Below are 22,962 nucleotides of genomic sequence, written 5' to 3' on the forward strand. Positions count from 1 at the left end.
TTCCATTATTTTGACAACGATGCGTGCACAAAATGTCACCAATAGCGGATCAACAACACGAACACCAACCAAAAACTGGCGGTGATTACAGATGCTTTTATAGGATAAGCAAATCCCGTTCCACATGTGGCACCTGTCGTGTTACAAAGCCGGTAAATAGCCTAATTCGGTAAGTCATTTTCGTGAAAGGGAAGGCTTATAATCTTTGCAATTCTAGCCAACTGTTCAGGCTGTTTACGAGATGTTCTGATAACTTTTGACCAGTACACTAATTAATCAAGGCAATATTTGGTTTGTAGTTTGAGCCTTGATCACATTGTAATGTGAATGGTTCTTTTGTAATTCCTTTGATTTGTTAATATGCCTGAATAAGATGAGAGTCAAGGTATGCTCCTTACATGTTTATTTAAAATATTCAAAAATTACATATTTGATTTGTAAATTGTTTAAAAATGAATGTATAAAAATAAAATACTTAATAGACATATGACGGACAGTTTGTTTGTTACAGGTGCCATACTTTTAAGTTGGACAGGACCAAATAGACATTTTTTGTATACAAATCCACGTGCATATAGACAGACGTGTGCTGGGTCACAACATTCTGTTTCGTCTCGACAGTCATTCCAGTAATCTGAACAGCATTTATTTTTAGGTCCACAAATAAAATTGCGTTCACAGTGGTAATTGTATAAACATGGACCAAGGATAGAACTTTTCTCACAACGAGGCTCGGTTCCAGGATGTCTCAATGAACAACCGTTACTGCAACATTCTTGATTTGAAAAGCAACCTTCATTACTCCACTTACATCCAGTTGCTGAAATTAAAATCCACAACAATCATTAATACACTAAACACGACAATTGAAAAGAATTATTTAGATCTGAATGTCAATGAGGAGTCGCACATCTGGCTTTTAAAGTCATACGCCTGGTACCCTTGATAACTAGTAATGTCAGGTTAAAAATGAGTCAACAAAAATATGAATAGCAGTATGAGCTACCTTTACCTAGCAGAGCAAAAAATAAACAACAACAATACTAATTCTGAGGAAAAGTCCAGAAAGTTCCAAATCAGATGGGTCAAATTCAATGGTAAAATAAATAGATAACGACGCGTATTCCTATTTGTGGAAGGCATTTTTTGATGTAGAAATGGTGGAATAAACCTGGTTTTATAGCAAGCTAAACCTCTCCCTTATGACAGTCGCATGAAATTGCATTAAATTGACAAAAAAGTGTGAATAAAACAAACGAAAGTAGTAGCAAAAACTAATGTTGCCCATTCAGGGTAACTGGGGTTCACATTCGGCTATCAACGGAGTTCGCTTTTTTCAAATTTAAGTGTTCTGTGTAGTTTTATTTCTTAACATTCGTTTGTCTTTCCCTTTTTTGTTTCAGTTTGTTTTTCTGTTAGTGTTTTACGAAACTCCTGTTGTTTTTTCTAGTAATTATACCTTAAAACATAAAAGCAACGAGTAAATATTTCTTAAAGTTGACGTTTTTTGTATTTGCTTCCTTAAAAGCAAAAACTGACAAAAAAAAGCATAAATACTCTGACCATAGATCAAGATATCATACCTGATAAAACATCGACAAAACATAATATGCCTAGCACCATCCAAATATAATCCTCAGTCACCATAGTCAAACATAATGATCACGTAACTCTGAAAGAAAAATAACATAAAATTAGATAAGTATGCATATAATTGGCCGTTTCAGAATATAAAGGACGATGGGTAATTTCATTGTTCGTACCCCAAAATGAAAATAACGTCACGACAAAGGTTGAATTTCCACTGGTTTTAAAAGTTTTCAACCAATCACGACGTTTTGGTGAACATGTTTGAAAATATTACCCAGAATGCATCAGATTCTGAAACGGCGAATTATAAATGTATATTAGTCAGGTAACCTAGTCAAACAAATGCCAGTATGGCTCTATAGCTTAGATAACGTAGATGACTATATTTTAAATGCATGTATATTGGTCGGTTACCATATTGTTGTTATTTATATTATACATACGGGGTATATATCTCCCAATTGATACCATATTCCCGTGCTTGCATTTCCTATAATGATTTTCTTGATAAAAGATTGCTGCGTACAAAGAAGCTATTAAACCAAGAGTTCCAAATTGTGAAATCGAAATCATTCCTTCGTAAATTTTACGGACGCCATCACAAGTTGGTTGACTGTTATGGAATAACCGTTTCACAAATGACATCGTATATGTTCCTTGCGTCGTAACTACAATCCCCTTCCCTTTCATGAATGTTACCTACCGAATTATACTATTTACAGGCTTTGTTATAACATGAGCAACACGACGGGTGTCACATGTGGAGCAGGATCTGCCTACCCTTCCGGAGCACCTGAGATCACTCCTAGTATTTGGTGGGGTTCGTGTTGCTTATTCCTTAGTATTCAATGTTGTGCCATGTGTACTATTGTTTGTTTTTCTTTTTCATTTTTAGCCATGGCGTTGTCAATTAATTTTTAATTTATCAATTTGACTGTCCCTCTGGTATCTTTCGTCCCTCTTTTACCAAAATCAGATATAATGATCATGCGACTTTGTAATTTACATTAATATAGAACAACCAAACTTTCAATAAGGAAGAACAACAATATATTTCTCTATGAATATATTAAAACTCATATGACGTTAACCAGCGTGTTAAAATCTCAAACATAGTATTCGAACATATTGACCACCCTTCCGGAGCACCTGAGATCACCTTTAGTATTTGGTGGGATTTGCGTTGCTTATTCTTTAGTTTTCTATGTTGAGTCATGCGTACTTGTGTAAAAAGTAAAAACACAAAAATACCGAACTCCGAGTTTGTTTGTCTTTTTCATTTTTAGCCATGGCGTAATCAGTTAATTTTCGATTTATGAGTTTGACTGTCCCTCTGGTAACTCATTGTCCCTCTTTTACCAAAGTAAGATATAATAGTCATGTGACTTTGTAAGAAACAACATTAATATAGAACATCGAAACTTTCAATAAGGAAGAACAACAATATATTTCTCTATGAATATATTAAAACTCATATGACGTTAACCAGCGTGTTAAAATCTCAAACATACTATTAGTATTCGAACATATTGACCACCCTTCCGGAGCACCTGAGATCACCTTTAGTATTTGGTGGGATTTGCGTTGCATATTCTTTAGTTTTCTATGTTGAGTCATGTGTACATTTTTTTACTTGTGTTTGTTTGTCTTTTTCATTTTTAGCCATGGCGTAATCAGTTAATTTTCGATTTATGAGTTTGACTGTCCCTCTGGTAACTCATTGTCCCTCTTTTACCAAAGTCAGATATAATAGTCATGTGACTTTGTAAGAAACAACATTAATATAGAACAACGAAAGTTTCAATAAGAAAGAACAACAGCACCTTACTCTATAAATAAAACAAAACTTATGGTCCGAGAACACAATTAATTTGTAGTGCATTTCTTTTCGAACATAAATGAAAATAAAAAAAATGCCACCTGCGCTTTCTCAAAGAAACTTTTACAGTGTGTTGTACTACTTTTGGGACAAATTATATCAAATTTATAGAAAACTTCATTGCTTCTAACTCAAAATATGGACAATTTTATGTTTAGGGCGTCTTGAAATCTTTTGACAGCTTCCGAAGTGCTCATTTTCAACCTTTTTCAGCTGGACCAAATCACTACTTTCCTTTAAAATTCTGAACCCAAATTTTTTTACAGTGTAATTTCATCCCCCTACTTGCAATTTGAGGCATTAAACATGGAGAAATAAATTTGGAAGGGGTATAAAAATTAATGGCAAGTAACCCACAGTCAACAATAGAGACTATATTTGTGAACAACGAAAATCAAGGGACGACAATAGTGGTCTCGGACCTTATATGACGTTAACCACCGTGTTCAAATCTCAAACATAGTAGTCGAACATATTGACCACGTTATCCTGGTCTGCTACAATAGTCGAACATATTGACCACGTTATCCTGGTCTGCTACAATAGTCGAACATATTGACCACGTTATCCTGGTCTGCTACAATAGTCGAACATATTGACCACGTTATCCTGGTCTACTACAATAGTCGAACATATTGACCACGTTATCCTGGTCTGCTACAATAGTCGAACATATTGACCACGTTATCCTGGTCTACTACAATAGTCGAACATATTGACCACGTTATCCTGGTCTGCTACAATAGTCGAACATATTGACCACGTTATCCTGGTCTGCTACAATAGTCGAACATATTGACCACGTTATCCTGGTCTGCTACAATAGTCGAACATATTGACCACGTTATCCTGGTCTGCTATAATAGTCGAACATATTGACCACGTTATCCTGGTCTGCTACAAGAGTCGAACATATTGACCACGTTATCCTGGTCTGCTACAAGAGTCGAACATATTGACCACGTTATCCTGGTCTGCTACAATAGTCGAACATATTGACCACGTTATCCTGGTCTGCTACAATAGTCGAACATATTGACAACGTTATCCTGGTCTGCTACAATAGTCGAACATATTGACCACGTTATCCTGGTCTGCTACAATAGTCGAACATATTGACCACGTTATCCTGGTCTGCTACAAGAGTCGAACATATTGACCACGTTATCCTGGTCTGCTACAATCGTCGAACATATTGACCACGTTATCCTGGTCTGCTACAATCGTCGAACATATTGACCACGTTATCCTGGTCTGCTACAATAGTCAATCAACGAAAAGAAACACAACAAAACGTAACCGTTTCAATTAGTTATCAAAGGTACCAGGATTATAATTTAATACGTCAGACAAGCGTTTCGTCTTCATAAAACTCATCAGTGACGCTTAGATCAAAATAGTTATAAAGCCAAACAAGTACAAAGTTTAAGGGCATTGAGAACCCTATATTCCATAAAGTTGTTCCAAATACGGCTAAGGTAATCTATTCCATATATTCCTTGAATAAGAAAATCCTTAGTTTTTCGTCAAATTCAAAGTTTTGTAACAGGAAATTAATAACCATGACCATATAATTGATATTCATATCAACACCGAAGTGCTGACTTCTGGTCTGGTGTTACTCTAGGTGACGAAACGTCCACCATCAGTGGTATCGACACAGTGGTGTAAATAGTTATCAAAGGTACATTTAAGTATCATTAAAGGTACATTCAGTATCCGATAAAATTACGTCGACACGACGCAAGAAATGTTGTTCAGGTCTAAAAAACCAATACTGTTATTGTATTCCTTATCTTTTGTATTTTATAACTTCTCCTGTCCGTTACATATCTGATGTTGACCAATAACATCCCTCAAACACATAATTGTACAAAGAATCAGAACCGATACTTGCCAAGTTATATTTCAAGATGAAACTAAAAGCTTCGTGACATACGTAATGTTACGTCACTATATGACTACAACGCTACATAATTATGTATACCTCTGAATCACGACAATGAAACACAATTATGACATGAATGCTTATATCAATAAAGTATAATTTATATTAACATATATGTATATAAAGTAAAAACTTTTCTTTATTCCTACTGATTAACAACACAATAATTGCTAGTTTTGTTGCCTTGTAGTACTCATTTTCTGAAACATAAACACTCGCTTTTGAAGAGATAATTCCAGCTTCCTAATTGTAAACTATCCATTTTTATTAAGAAACATCTACGTAGTGCCGTCATACGAAATACATATCTCGCAACTAATACGACATTCACGGGCTTGTATTTCCTATAAAAATAACATTCCTAGAGGATTGTTGTTTTAATTTCTCTGGTATTTTTCTTCTTTTTTTATCATTTGACAATTTCATAGTTTTCATCGATTTACTCATTTTGTACCTTGTAGACTAGTGCTATTACCGTACCTTCATTTTATTCTTTCGCTAACATTTAAAAAGAAATCTACGTTTCCAAATGAGTCTTCTCATTTGATAGACAACCAGAGAAGTTTTAAAACAGTTTACTCCAATTAATTATATAAATTAAAGAAAACCAATTCCTCTGTACTCAGTAATTTGAGTTAACTTGCAAAGTCCTATAATGCCGGAAGAAATTGATAAGCGGAAGCAAATATTGTTTAAGGCTAACGAAGACTTCAATTTAAAAATAATCAAGGGAAATTTCTAATAATAGAACTTAATTAAAATCGACGATCTTAGGATACAATCAATTGCAAATAATAAGACATCAAATTAGAATGGATAAATAATAAAACAGTGTATAAAAGCATCAATTAATCATAATTCAGAGCGTTGCTTTAAGTTAAACTATTTAATATTAGTTTTTGGGTCAATATTCTATATTTGTATAAATGGGAGGAACACAAAAGAAGTGCTTACCCAAAAAAACTTCTGAGTAGTGATAATTGGCATGTTTAAATTTTTAGAATATTATCGAGCTAAACCATGTGTTCTTATTAAGAGCGCAGATGACCACACAACACAGATTTAAAAGGTAAAGAGTTATTAGAAACAATGTAAAATCACAAGAATACTGAACTCCGAGGACATTTTCAAAAGAAAATCCCTAATCAAATCAAAAATGACAAAATCAAAAAGCACAAACACACCAAACGAGTTGACACTTATGTTATGCCTCGCATCATATTGACAACTATGGGTAAAAACGTCAAAAATAAGTTTTATAAAATTTTAAAACGATGATGTGTGGAAGTTCACCTACCCGACACGAATAGCGCAATATGTGCCTCATTGGTTGTTGTTTGGGAACCGTCAAGTGGACAACATTTCATACATATTTGAGATTTCAACTCTTTAACATTTTTTTACAATAGGTACATGTAGAGGTGGACACTGCAATACGATTCGAAAGGCGGGAAATTTAGACTTCCGCTTTCGAACAATCATATTCTGGATCGGGACATAAATGGTTGTGACTACAAATACTAATATATATATTCCGAAAGGCCAACGAACAGGCTTTTAATACCTATCAACAAATTTAGGGGGCAGCTGAAGGACACCTCCGGGTGGGGTAATTACAAGCTACATTGAAGACCTGTTGGTGACCTTCTTGTGTTGTTTTTTCTATGGTTGGGTTGTTGTCTCTTTGACACATTCCCCATTCCCTTTCTAAATTTTAAATGTCCTACGTGATCAGCAGTTTTAGAATGAATGCAACAATAGAATGGATGTCGAACAGCAAGTATGTTGCTCCAATAAATATTGTCAATTTAAAAGGCTATAAACAACCGTCATGTCATGTTACAAATATTTGTTTCTCAGGAAAATTTATGTTTTCATGAAAGGTATAAGAAATTTATATTCTAGCCATTTTTAATTTTGTCCAGTATTATTGACCTTCCCCTATTTTTATTTGCATTTGAGTTGGGTGTTTTAATTAAAAAGATGAAGATTTTTTTCTCAAATTTATTACTTAATAAGCAATGGTAATAACGTCGCATTACATCTTTTATCCTTACTTTTACGGTATTGTAAAGATTGCCATATAAGTTGGAGATTTTGCTAGCCATGACAACGGTTCACAAAAACATGTTTTCTTTAAAATTTCCCATATCAAATTAGGAGTATGGCAGTTGTTAACTAATATATATCGTTCATATGTATGTCACATTGACGTGTGTTTCTGTTATTCGGTTGTTTTCCTCATAAAGTTGATATGTATCCTTCTTGTTTAGTGTGTATCCCTAATCTGTTTGATTTATGACTTTACAACAGCGGTATACTACTGTTGCCTTCATTTACACCTTGGATGATCTTATTATCACATAATTATAACTAGATTCTCCTTATCAAATTGTCTTGTAAATTAAACTTTTCCGGGGTTTAATCATCATTTTTGGAGATCTCTCCAGATAATGTTATAATGATTAAAATGTAATACTTAGTCGCTTGTATCACTATGATTAAGGCAGCCATAAAGAGAATGCAGTTATTACAGGAAAATTCAATAATGGTGATACATACTTTCCGAAAGGAAATTAATAATAATCTATTGAAGGATAATTCTGTAATAGTTATTATCAGTAAAACAGCAATGTTTTATGAAATTTCAATGAGGGTCAAGATGGGTTTTTTTATGTTGCAATTGTATACTATTTTTTCTATTCTTAACTTACTATTAACCATCTTATTCTTTGGGAGAGATTTATTTTCTCGAAGTTCACGGTCAGAAAAATAACGCGAATTTAAATAGTAGCATATATATATTGGATCTTTTTGTATTTTACTTCATCAAATTAATAAGATAATCGCGAAATTAAATCGGCGCAAAGTCGACTAGAAAGGACTAAATGCGAAATAATGTATCCGCGAAAATAAGTTTGTTTACTCATTTTGATCTTGATTCATTTATTACATCACTCCAATAATCTCCCCTTTTTTGCATCTTCTTCTCTTTTCTATACATCTTGTCCCTTTATATTGAACCTTTTGTTCATTAATCTCTGATATTTAAAACGCGTCCAGACCTTTTTCATGGCGTGATTAAGTCTATAACAGTTTTGTGATTGCGCGAGAAACCTTTTACCAACATAGAATATATTTCAATATTTGTTTGGTACATCATATCCTTCAATTATCTATGCTTTAGTTTAATGAGTTTTTTCTCTATTCGTGTACAGCTTAGTCCAGTTTTCTTTTTTCTTTGTATCTTAGTTGTTGTCACTGTATCACTACCATAATGACGTTGTCAATGTATTATTACCCAAACATGGTTATCACTGTATGATTATCCCCACCCCGCTACACCCCTACACAGACACTGTATTCAAACATCCACAGCGTTATTACTGTTGAATAATACCCCCCATTTGTTGTCATTGCATTGTTCAGTCCTAGTTTCAGGTTTGTTTTTTAATTATTTAAGGAAGGGAATAAAATGTCTGAATTTACTGACAAGTGTATATTGTTTATAACTTTGGTGTTGTCAGTTTGGTGTCGGATTTATCTAATGAAAATGTATGGTGTTTTGAAAAGACTGTATATTTTACCATAACCTTATACAACTATATCATATTTCAAATGACTGACATTGTAGATGATAGCTTGATATTCTTCGTTATAAGAATTCAATTTAAACAGAATATATAACATGTATAATACTGCTTTGAAGACATCTCTTAAGATGAACAATTTAAAGTGATTATCTGCAGATATCCTAGAAAAAACGGAAAACATTTAAACAAGATAAGAGTCCCAACATATAACACAATAGTCATTCAGCAGCGGACTGCATTTTGTTTTCATGTTCAGGACGAGAACAGGTTATTAATTAATACAATTGGTAAGTCTTGTCATTAAAGAGTCCATCCGGGATGATTGTCGGGGGAATTTAGACTACCACTGTTAAATGAGGGTATATTGGATAGGGACAGACATTTTTCTTTGCAACAGGCCAACTACAGACCCCTCAAAGAGTTGTTGCAACGGTTATTAACGTACAAAAAGCGATATGAATTTTAGAGAAATAACATTTAATGTATATCAACACATTCATTTGTAGATTCAAACAGAACTTTATCAATTCTGATCAATATCACATTTTCTGAGTCATATTCACTCGCTGAGAATTTAAAGAGATGACTTCAGCTTCCTAACTATGAATTGTCCATTTCTATGTAGAAACATCCACGTAGTGTCTACATAGTGACTATATGGGATATAATCCCGAAACTAGTACGACCTTCACGGGCTTGCATTATCTATTATGATTACCCCGATAGAGGGTTGCGTTTCACAAAAAATATTATTCCATGATTTCCAAATGATGGCGTTATAATTTTATTTTCGTCTTATGCGTTTTAATTTCACTCTGGTATTTTTCGCCTTTATTTTATCATTTGACTATTTCATAGTTTTCATCGATTCAATGCACTGTATTTGTTTACCATATTATAAACGTGTCTATATGTTTGCTCTCCCCACCATTTCAAAATAATTCTTAATTTCCAAATCTGTACTCTCATTTGATGGACAACCAGAGATGTTTCAAAACGGTTAACTCCAATTAATTCAAAGAGATCCAATTTCTCTGTACTCAGTAATTCGAGTTAACTTATAACGTCCTGATATTTCTACATTGCCGGAAGAAATGGATTAGCGGATGCAAATATTTTTTTTAATTTCTAATAAAATAACCTTATTAAAATCGACTATCTTAGGATATAATTAATTACAAATGATTGGACATCGAATTAGAATGGATGATCTTAAGATGCAATCAATAACAAATAATAAGACAGCGATTAAAAACATCAATGTTTCATAATTCATAGCATTGCATTAGGTTAAACTATTGAATACTAGTAATTACATAAGGCCAACTAAATTTAATTAGTAGATTTTCATCCAAATTTTTGACAAAAAATGGGGCGTGTGGGAGGATTTAATTTTTAATTTTTATATCATATCAAACCATCTTGTGAAGTTTCCTTCATATATGCAAGAGTAATAATAAGCTTATAGCATGTATATTCATGTACAAGGAATCGTACATAATTTTTCAAATTCTAGAAATTAATATCTCTGATTGGCAAACACTGTTCTACATGTACATGATGATATTGCCGCTTCAGAAACCTATTTTTCAGTAAAAGGTAAACACATGGAAAAATGCTCTCTTCAGTTGGACTAACTACACCAAGTTAATTTTGCTTTCTTAGAATGAAGCAAATATGCATTGGTATGCAACACAAGAATTATGAGTACAGAATAAAATGAAAACTCAAACAGTGTTGAAAATAAAAGGGTTGGTGCTTTTAAGATTCTTATGCATAATGCAAATATAATAACAATGTAAAACATGAATTTGACAATAAGAAAAAAGTGTTTAATGACTCTATTGAAGATATTGGGACAGAGGTTGTTTGCTGTTTCTCAACAAAAAAAACAACAGCCATGGGTAAATCTAAGTGTATGTTTGCCGACTTTTTGAACTCAATATATCTCAAAAATCTAACAAATTCGAGCTTGTGTCAATTGTTTTAATCCAGTCATTTTTGTACCAACGTGTTCCACAATTATAGAGCTTGGGATATCATTCACAGTTCAAAATTCCCGACACAAAGTCATTGACATTTTACAGTATCAATAATAATTTCCACGGTTTTCTAATCATAGTAATTTGTGTCATGCCGCAGCGATTTGCATTCTTGGAACAGCGTATTAATCGTAACCCGAATATGTTATGCCCTTCCCGTAATCAATCTCTATTCTCGGTAGATGATGTTGTCATCATAGATCTGTAGAGTCATTCTAAATTACTCGAAGAAATACGAAAAACGAAAATTAAACAGGAAGTTTTGAATGAAACTGAAATGAACAAAATCCGGAAATCGTAAACTTTTCATAATAAAAAAAATTCGGGGCGGGACGATTTGAGAGGGGCGGTGGGGGATGAAAATCTATCAATTGATTTTAATTGGTCTTACTTGATAACATATAGTTTAAATGTCATCTTTGAAATTCTTGCAAAATCCTTTTATTATTTCATAGTATTGCATTAGGTGAAACTATTAAATATTAGTAATTACATAACTTGATAACATATAGTTTAAAATGTCATCCTTGAAATTCTTGCAAAATCCTTTTATTATTTCATCGGGTTTTTTTTCAAAGAAAAAGATATGAATGTCAATTCTTTTAACACAATCTACTTATCTTATACTGTTATACAAAGCTTGTTATTTTACAATAGAGTAGCGCACATCGTATTAAAGTGTTTAGCAATTGTTTATAAACCGTGCAGTTTGGCACTAAGTTGGCATATATTTAACATCCCCTTTTTTGTTGGGATGAGACTACCCATATATATGTAAAGTAAATTCACAAAAATACTGAACTCAGTGGAAAATCAATTTGGAAAGTCCATAATCACATTTCGAACAGCCAAACGGACGGGTTTGTATTACCAATCAATTTTTTTTCTATCTAGTCACTGTTTACATGATTAAGGTGTTTTGTAGTTATTGCAGCAATATAATGGGTGTTGCATTATAAACAACTGTAATGTGACAGGTTACGCCATTTATTTGTTTACCCATAATTGTTTTTCATCAATAACTGCCTGTTCTAATTGGGTCGACGAAATTTGAATTTTATTCAGGTGTATGGACCTTCCTTTATTCTGAATGTCTTTTGAGTAATATATTAGGGTTTAACAGGAAGAGATTTTCAAACCGATCGCTTGATAAACAATGATAAGAGCATATCATTATTTTTAACATTGTCATATGAGCGGCAGATTTAGCTAGCAATTACATTAGGTTCAGGTTTGGCAAGCCATAAAACCGGGTTCGCCCCTCCATAGTGTCTGCACCAAGTCAGGAATATGGCAGTTCTAAAAAAGTTTGTTTCTGTGTATGTTGCATTGGCGTTTGTTTTTTTCTTGTAATAGATATAATGCCTTGTAAATGAAACTTGACCGGAGTTTTATCATAATCTTTCAAAAGATATCTACAGATAATGTTACAATGACTAAAATGTAAGTTGGTTTTTATTTAACTTGAGCGTTTTTCTCTTGTAATAGATATGTCTCCCTCGGATTAAGTTTGTAGCCAGGATATGTTTTCTCTCGATCGATTTATAACTATTGAACAGCGGTATAGTTCTAATGTCTTTATTCATACATTGAGTGATCCTATTATTACTAGATTATCTGTACCATAATGCCTTGTAAATTAAACTTTTCTGGAGTTTAATCATAATGTTTCAAGATATCTTCAGATAATGTTTGAATGATTAAAATGTAATAATCAGTCGGTTGTATCACTATGATAAAAGCAGCCATAAAGAGAATAGTAAAAGTCATGCAGTTATTACATGAAAATTCAATAATGGTGATATATACCTTCCGAAAGGAAATTAATAATAATCTATTGAAGGATAATTCTGTAAATGTTATTATCAGTATAACAGCAATGTTTTATGAAGTTTTAATGAGGGTCTAAAGGTGGGTTTTTTTCTTCTTAAATTTTATACTTTTTTCTTGTATTATTACATACGCTCTGCTGTTACTGTATTATTACCCTTACGCCGTTGTCAATGTATTATTACCCCCAATTGTTGTCACTGTACTACTAACCCCGCTTCAATGTCAGTGTATTCAAACCGCCACAACATTGTTACTGTTATACTACTAGCACAACGCTGTCATTGTATTATTACCGCGCCTTTTTTTCCGGTGTCATCTTGCAGCAGTTCAACCCTCCACCCCCAAATTATTTGAATTAAGTTTTTGTTATCTTACATTGATCTTTTGATGTCGTCCCTTAGTTTGATCCGAATCATTTAATTTCATCCCTCCAATAATCTCCCCATTTTGCCTTTTTTCACCTTTTCTATATATGGTTGTCCATTTATTCGTTTTGTTCATTATTCTCTGATCTGTAAAACCCGTCCAGACCATTTTTCATTGCATGATTAGTCAATTGCAATATTGTGATTACGTGACAAATCTTTTACCAATATAGAAAATATATCAATATATGTTTGTTATATCATGCCCTTCTATTATGTATGCGTTTGTTGAATGACATTTTTCTCTATTGATTCTAAATTTTGTCAATTTTTTTCTTCTTTTTATCTTAGTAGCACTTATTGTATACTAAATATATATAATTTTATTTTGTTTTCATTACTAATACCATAACATTGCTGTCAGTGTATTATAACCCAAAAATGGTTGTCCCTGTATTATTACCCACCAATGGTTGTCTCTGTATTATTACCCACCAATGGCTGTCCCTGTATTATTACCCACCAATGGCAGTCCCTGTATTATTACCCACCACTGCAATCAATCCTCAACAACGTTTTTACTATTAAATAATACCCCCGCCCCCTTTTCGTTGTCACTGCATTATTTCAGCCGCAATTGTCACTTTATCATTAAGTCCTAGTTTCAGTACATTTTTTTTAATAATTTATAGAAAGGAATTAAATGTCTAGCATAACTGACAAGTGTGAATTATTTATTACTTTGGTGTTGTCAATTTGCCGTCGGATTTATTTAATTAAAATGTATGGATGTTTTGTAAAGACTGAATATTTTACCATATTATTTACATCTTTACCATGTTGCAAATGACTGATAGTTTTATATTCCTTATTTAAGACTTTAACCTTCATTGAATATAGAATACTCCTTTGAAGACATCTCGAATTTCGAACAATTTAAAGTACTTATCTGCGAAAATCATAGATAAACCGCAAAACATTTGAACGATGCATTTATGAGAGAAAAAAAACGTTTTCTATATGAACAATTGTACTTTTGTCCGCTGTTTTATTATTATTCTTTTGATAATTATACATGTTTAGAGTGACTTATTAGTCTCAAAGGCCGGGTGTTGATATATGAAATTACTGTCGCTTATTGATATATTGCTTACCATTTTAAAACACATGTTACCATATAAACAATTTGCAGCGACCAGTTATGATTTGTTTTTAATTTGAATCAAATAAGTTGGTAAAATGTTCCCTAATGTACGAATTTGTTTATGTACTTTAATACAATAAAGTTTCTGATTTTTAACAATTATCTATGTTGCTTATATTCAACAGACATTAACCAACAGCAACTAATGCATTACAGTCATATGACTTGAGAATGGAATGTGTGAATATTCTCCATGTTTCTGATATGTCAACTCTCTACTATCCATCGCGTGGTAAAAGCACACAAAGCACATCATATGATCAATCTGTCAAAATTTGTTTTAAGGAGATATTTGAGTATACTTATACTGGTCAATCACTCGATTTATTTACTTCAGAGATTTGGCCTTCATATGACTAATGAAAATGTTGAAGTCGTGTCAAGTTTTAAACAAAATTATAAATAATTTATTTTATTACTTAACTAAAAAAATCGAGTGTATAATACTTCATTGAGGAGAAACGGGGGAAAACTTCAGGTGTAAATCAATCGGATAAAATAATTCATATTATATCCCTGACTTTGCGAATCATTGCAATTGTAAGAGGTGTATAACATGTATAATAGGTTTAAATGACGTTATATGAGGGTCTATATGGTGTGTTTTCATTCCTTTATTTTGTAATTTTGTATGAAATATTTCTTGATCCTTACAAAAAAATGCTTATTTTGTAAAATTCTTCTGAGATAATTTTGCTTTTCATTTTGTAATCCATATTTTATTACCTTATATAATTATTGAATGCTTCACAATAATTATTGAATGCTTCACAATAACTTTTCATTCCTTTGAACCACATTATTTTTTTTTCTTATTTTTGGCTCATAACTATTAATTATTTGTTTGCATTTTTCTCATTTGTTTGCATTTTTTCTCATTTGTTTGCATTTTTTTTCAATTCGGTCAAGGTCCTCTACTGTTTTATCTTCGCCCTCTGTTTCACAATTCCATTAGTTGTTCACACTGAACCCCATCCAGGTCCTCTAATGTTTTATCTTCGCCCTCTTTTTCACAATTCCATTAGTTGTTCACACTGAACCCCATCCAGGTCCTCTAATGTTTTATCTTCGTCCTCTTTTTAACAATTCTATTAGTTGTTCACACTGAACCCCATCCAGGTCCTCTAATGTTTTATCTTCGCCCTCTTTTTCACAATTTTATTAGTTGTTCACACTGAACCCCATCCAGGTCCTCTTATGTTCTGTCTGTGGCTTCTTTTTTACAATTCTATCAGTTGTTCGCACTGAACCCCATCCAGGTCCTCTTATGTTCTGTTTGCGGCCTCTTTTTACAATTCTATCAGTTGTTCGCACTGAACCCTACCCATGTCCTCTGATGTTTTATCTTCGCCCTCTTTTTCGCAATTCTATTAGTTGATTTCACTATACCCCATCCAGGTCCTCTTTCGTTCTGTATTCGCCTTCTTTTTCACAATTCAGTTAGTTGATTTCACTATACCCCATCCAGGTCCTCTTTCGTTCTGTATTCGCCCTTTTTTTCACAATTCTGTAAGTTGTTTATACTAGATTCCCTGACAGTTTTATTGACTATATTGATTGGTGTGATTCACTGCCGCTTTCGTCGTAATTTTTGGTTTATTTTATTAGCAGCGATTTTTCCAATACAAACACCAAATAAATACATAAAAGCACAATCCTTTCAGTCACGCTATTTGCAGCATATATCAATCATTGATGTCACATACAGGAAAGCATGAGATCTGGCTCATAAAACATGGTGCAATAAAATGTTATATACGAAGGAAGGTTTGATGAAGTATTTCACAATAAAATGTCAAATACAGCAAAAGCATGAGTTCCGCCCATAAAACGTGTTGCAATAATTGTTTCAAACAAGTTTAGGCGTTAGTTACCGTGACACTTTATAAAATATATTGCAATAAATGGTTAAAAACGAAGGAATGCATGAGTTACGCTTCATGAACATGATGAAGTGTTGTACAATAAAATATTACATTTAAAGGAAGGCGTGAGTAACACTTTATAAAGTATATAACAATAAAATGATAAAAACGAAGAAAGATGTGAGTTGCGCTTTATAAAGAATACTACAATAAAATGTTTCAAAAAGTATAATTAAAAATATATTTTACACAGAAACAAAACAACTAGAACCGCGCAATAACGTGTTATGTAAGAATAGCGGCAAGCGAGTGATTTGCATAATACAAGAATATTGCAATGAATTATCTTAAACACAAGCAGGCTTGAGTTCTGACATAAAAGCACAATCCTTCGAGTCACGCTATATGCAGTATATATCAATCATTAATGTCACATTCAGGATAGCATGAGATCCGCCTCATAAAACATGTTTCAATAAAATATTACAAACATAGGAAGATGTGAGTTACGCTTTATAAAGTATAGAACAATAAAATATAACAAACGAAAGAAGGCGCGAATAACGCTCTATAATATTTTAAACATTATGTTTTATATATTTAGTACACGTTGTAGTGGTTATCACGCTAAATGAGTTAATTGCAATATTAATAGCACACACAAAAGTGTGAATCACGCTAAATTGAGCAAATAGAAGCAGGATTTACGATGAAAAAGGGACATAAATATTAAAGGAATCACGTCATATTGAGTAATTTGCGGTAGACCGCTCTTTACATTATATTTATATTTATATATTGAGATTTTCTCTTGATGGTAACTGCTCGGATAAATGAACTTGGATATAAAAAGTCATGTTATCGGCTATGTAGACATTTGATTTATTAGTCCGTTTTCTACTGATTTTTAATTTTAGTTGTTATTTGTACTCCTTCAATACTCTCCCAGATTAAGGGGAGTTTTAGGGTCCGCATAACATGTTTAAACCCGTCACACTCTGTATGTATGTGCATTTCCTTAGTTAGGAGCCTGTATTTCATTGGTTGTCGTTTGTTGCTGTGTTACATATTTGTTTTCGTTATTTTTTTTATACATAAATTAGGCCCTTAAATTTCTCGTTTGAGTTATTTACATTTGTGATTTCGGGGCTTTTTCTAAAGGAGTATGCGGTATGAGCTTTGTTCATTGTAGATTGCTGTACGGTTATCTATAGCTGTTGATTTTTGTGTCATTTGGTTTCTTGTGAAGTGTTGTCTCATTGGCAATTATGCCGTTTTTATTGGACTTTATTCTTAATTATTAAAAAGCTACTATGAAAGCACTCCAATTCTAAATAAAAATATCCTCAAAACTACCTCAGATGTTCATAAAATTTTAGTTCATCAATTTTATCTTTTTTCTTGTACATTGATTAAATGACTTCAACATTAACTTGTACTCAGTTGAAAACAGCTACTTTTCAAAATGTAATAAACAAAGATTCAAATAGGTGGTAATCTTCATTTGCGGTAAAGCTAATATCTATGTTCTTAAAAAAATCATTCGAAAAACATCAGGAGAAAAGGAGACCATGTCAAAAGTTGTAAAATAAATCTTACATGGTAGAAGATATAGAAAATAAACTACACACACACACACACACACACGACACAGCAGCCGTTGACTGACATATACAAACAAAGCTGACTGTGATCTAATATTTTTACTGAATTGTAGCTATAAGATATTTTCAAACATTTAAATGTAAATAAGATAACCAGAGAATCGAACGTACATGTTCACCGCTTATATGTTTTTGAAGATTACAAAAAAAGAATATTGTACAGTGGAGTGAATATAATAATAAATGTAGAAAATTAATCGGACGAAATCATACGAGGGATCAAAATGATTGAACAGTGTATAGTATGATGCATATGCAAGTTATTAATAGCACGAAGTAAAATTAAAAAAACTAAAAACATTCAAGAAAAATTCAAAATGGAAAATCCGAAATCAAGTGTCAAAATCAAAAGCTCAAACACGTCAAAGGAATGAATAACAACTCTCACACTCCAGACCACCAACAAGAACTTTATTATGTAGAAAATCGGGGATTAAACCTGGTCCTCTAGCCAGCTTAACCTTTTATTTGTATGAAATTCGATGCATAAACAAACCAAGTAGACATGATTGGTAAAAATGTCAAAAATAGGGAAAAAGAGGTCAACATTGTGGTATAATATTAATCACTAACATGAAACAAATATGTAACAAAGAAACACAAAAAGGCATGTAAACAAATAGATATAGGAAGATGGTGTGTGAGTGCCAATGAGACAACTCTCCATCCAAATAACAATTTAAAAAGTAAACCATTATAGGTTAAAGTACGGGCTTCAACACGGAGCCTTGGCTCACACCGAACAACAAGCTATAAAGGACCCCAAAATTACTAGTGTAAAACCATTCAAACGGGAAAACCAACGGTCTAATCTATATAAACAAAACGAGAAACGAGAAACACAAATATATTACATAAACAAACGACAACTACTGTACATCAGATTCCTGAAGCACATTACCAGAACAAGAGTCCACAGTACACGGATGACCCACTCGCACTATCATTTTCTAAAAACTCTAATTCAGCATTAAAATTATTATGATCATATCATAGGGAACATGAGTACTAAGTTTCAAGACGTCAACTTAATCAAAAACTACCTTAACCAAAAACATCAACCCGAGGCGGGACAAGCGAATAAAGGACGCACAGACAAGACAAGAGTATGCCCCTTTACTATCGTAGGTGGATTATAAAAAGAAAGACAAGCATACAAACACTAACCATAAGACAATGACGGGATGCATAAGTACAGATCCACGTCACGAACAGAAAACTTTGTTCTGCGAGATTGAATGTATTTCTTGTTCCGAATTCACGTTATTACATGCCGACTTTTGACTACGGAGTATATTTTTTTTACAGGTAACCTATTCTATGGGAGTACATTCTGGTACAAGGTAAAGTAAAACCCACCAAAAGAAGTAAAAAAGCTCACAATCGGTGTAAAGTTGAAACAATTTAATGATTTTCAATGATTATATCGTGTATAGTAAACATAAAACAGTTAATTTGTTCCCGTAATATCCGATTATAATCTCAATTTCATTTATTGTAGCTGTTTCTTTACCAATTACTAAAACTGCTTCCACAACAATTATCTGCTAAGCCGAACACATTAAGAGATATGTAGCACGAGGGGACTCTAAATTACCGTCCTTATCTGCATCAAAAGCTGTTTAAAAGAGGGACGAAAGATACCACAGGGACAGTCAAACTCAAACATCGAAAACAAACTGACAACGTCGTGGCTACAAAATTTAATGAAAAAAGACAAACAGACAAAATAGTGCACATGACACAACATGGAAAACTAAAGAATAAGCAACACGAACCCCACCCAATCCTGAGGGTAATCTCAATGCACTAGAAGGGTAAGCAGATCCTGCTCCACTTGGGCACCCGTCGTGTTGCTCATGTTATAACAAATCCGGCAAATAGTCTTGATTCGGTAGGTCACATTCATGACAGGGAGGGGGTAAATTATATTATCCGAAGTACAATGTTTGCATTGTTTAGATTCCTTCATGATTTGTTTATCTGAATTTGCAAATAATAGATTAAGTAACTTCTTATTTTGAAACTTAAACTGAAAACTCAGTCTTTGAAGTTGATTTCAATTCTCTAGGAACAATAGTATTGTATTTTTAATCAGCAATTTTCCGGTCTAACAAGGAAGTATTTTTTTTAATATATTGAAATCTGCTGCCCGTATAAATTTACAATCAACTTGTTTCAACCTATTTAAGAATACATTTAATTAATAATTGAATAAATTCACTGAAACAATAAATTATTTTCAGATTTTAAATTCTAATTCAGAATATTGAGGTCAATTGTACTTTCAAAAGTATCAACTAATTATTGTATAATTATAAGGACTTACCTTAAAACTGAAGTTTAAATCATTTTGACTGTAATCCCAAGTTTTTATGAATAAGAATACTATGTAATCACGGACAACTTCTATTCGGAAGACTTTATTAAAGCGATCCGAACCGTTCGATATTCTCTAAAAAAATAAAACTAATAATTATCTATAGTAAGAGAGTTTCTGATATAAATTCTGCATGAAGGCTTCCAAACAATTGATGGCGTATCGATTTTAATCAATTTCTGTCCCGTTTTAGCTAAATGTGTATCGGAGATCAATATATAACTGCAGTCATTAGCTCTTCATTCGTAATACGTTCCGGAATTGAACGTTTCCTCTCCTGATTTAGTATATTATTTTTTATAAAACCCAGGATAAAGCTTCAAAGAGAAGACAACAAATATGCATAGAAATGTCCCTACATTTATTAGATTTTAGACACGTTACTAGCAATCTGACTGATGTGAGGATTTTATACTTTTGTATGGAATTCAGATTGTTCAATAGCTGTCCAATGTTAATAAGTATTTAGTGCATTTTTATCCGGGATGCGAACGTTTTAATTACTTTAGTTAAGGAATTTTGATAGTTCAATAGCTGTCCAATGTTAATAAGTATTTATTGCATTTTTATTCGGGATGCTGACGGGTTAATTACTTTTGCTATTATTTTGCTTAAGTTTGTATTGAAGACGAAAGCGAGTGCTCCTAATCCCAACTTCTCTATTAATGAGGCCCCTCATTGGCGTGTACAACGGCATGACTACGTTTTAGTTACCTATGCAAGTACTAGGGAATCATATATATTCGTTGGATACCAATTTTCGAGGAACCACGAATTTAAATGTTTAACGAACTACAATATTTCTGAAGGAGTGTATGCAGACTTTGCCAAAAACAGGAATTTTGATATCCACGAATATGCAAGTTTTCCTCAATTCACGAAAATTGGGACCCACGAAAATAAATGTATCCACAGTATCTTACTTTGAGCTGTGTAAAAGCAAGTGGTCAACAACCTACCTCCCAAATAAGGAAAAGTGGAAAGTACTTCATGTACATGTAGTTAGGGACATGTTAAATTCAACAATAAAATTAAGAATGGAAATGGGGAATGTGTCAAAGAGACAACAACCCGACCAAAAAAAAACAACAGTAGGTCACCAACAGGTCTTCAATGTAGCGAGAAATTCCCGCACCCGTAGGTGTCCTTCAGCTGGCCCCTAAAGCATGCCGGCCTGGCGGTTATACAAGTACAAAGTCACACTTTGATGATAGAAATTGTTAACGACCTTGACTGGCTGAACAGCCCTCGCATTGTCTGCAAAAAAACACACTTTAATTCATAGGGGAGGTTATATAAGTTTATGATGATCAAAGGGTGGCAGTTATTTTGGAATATAATTCTATAACGAATTAGACAGAACAAAGCCATTATATGGGGGACGGGATATACCACTATAAGTCCCGCCCACATATGTGGTAAATAGAAATTTGAACAGTACAAGATTATCAATGCAATAACAGAATTAGGCGATTATGTCAGAATGATATTTCATGACGATAATACATAAATATGAAGATGTGGTATGATTGAAAATGAGACAACAATCTTTCTGGGACCAAATAAAGTAGAAATTAATAACTATATAAATGTCACCGTATAATGAACAAATCTCATAATGCATATTAAGCTTGATATTTAATTACTTTTTCTATCGCAGCGACTCTATAGCATGTATATGTTCGACAAAGACAAAACACCTACCGATGTCTATAGGTATCATTTTAACAACGCTCTCATTGACACCGTCATGTTAAAATTTGAACCGGAAGAGAAGAGGATAACATGGTTTAAGGAAAGACGTATTCCTTACCGAAATGGTCAGATGAAAAAAAAAAGACCAAATGAACAATACAGAAGAGGCAGTTAAATGTTGTTTTTTATGTAAATTTTAACTAAATGTTAGGCTAAATTATGCCAATTGTGTAACGAAATGATGGAAATAGCCATTGAAGTGTCTTTCAGTTCATCTCTTCGTGCATAGTTGTCAAAAAAGGTACCAGAATTATAATCCAGTACGTCAGACGCACCTTTCGTCTACATAAAAGACTCATCGGTGACGCTCAAGTCAACAAACAAGTAAATAGCTGGAGAGCATTGAGGATCCGAAATTCCAAAAAGTTGTGCCAAATACGGCTACGATAATCTATGCCTGGGATAAGAACGTATTCCTATTACTAGAACTAATGACTCGATATTTTATAACTATTATATATAATAATGTATAATGAAAGTACATTGAAACCCGACTAAACCGAATCCTGCATTAACCGAAATGCTGTATAAATCAAACAAGTTCTTAAGCCTCATGTTAAATTGTATGCGCTGTGAACCTGATAAAACCGAACATCGGCCAAAATCGAACAATATCTTTAGTCCAGTAGAGGTTCGGTTTGCACAGGTTTCACTGTACACGCACTCTTTGGTGACTGGTACAGACGTAATAATGGTATCGTTACCTGCGTGTTAAAAACATAATATGTACAAAACAACATGATAATTACAGTTAAACATGTAATAATATAGTTACAAATAATACGTCCAATTATCAGAGTTACGATGAAACAGCTTAGTTACAATTTGGTTTATCGTAAGGGAG

General features: G+C 33.0%; 1 long non-coding RNA gene across 1 annotated transcript; it reads right to left on the bottom strand.

Annotated features, from left to right (window-relative positions):
• Positions 1 to 388: 388 nt before the first annotated feature.
• On the bottom strand, positions 389 to 20,482 carry LOC134719749 (uncharacterized). Its single transcript, XR_010107691.1, has 3 exons — positions 20,313 to 20,482; positions 1,584 to 1,672; positions 389 to 820 (listed from the first exon to the last, which is right to left on the bottom strand). It is a non-coding gene; the product is annotated as an uncharacterized LOC134719749 (long non-coding RNA).
• Between the last annotated feature and the right edge of the window lie 2,480 nt (positions 20,483 to 22,962).

The sequence above is a fragment of the Mytilus trossulus genome, chromosome 5 (assembly GCF_036588685.1).
Source record: "Mytilus trossulus isolate FHL-02 chromosome 5, PNRI_Mtr1.1.1.hap1, whole genome shotgun sequence".
In the NCBI taxonomy this organism is placed as follows: Eukaryota; Metazoa; Mollusca; class Bivalvia; order Mytilida; family Mytilidae; genus Mytilus; species Mytilus trossulus.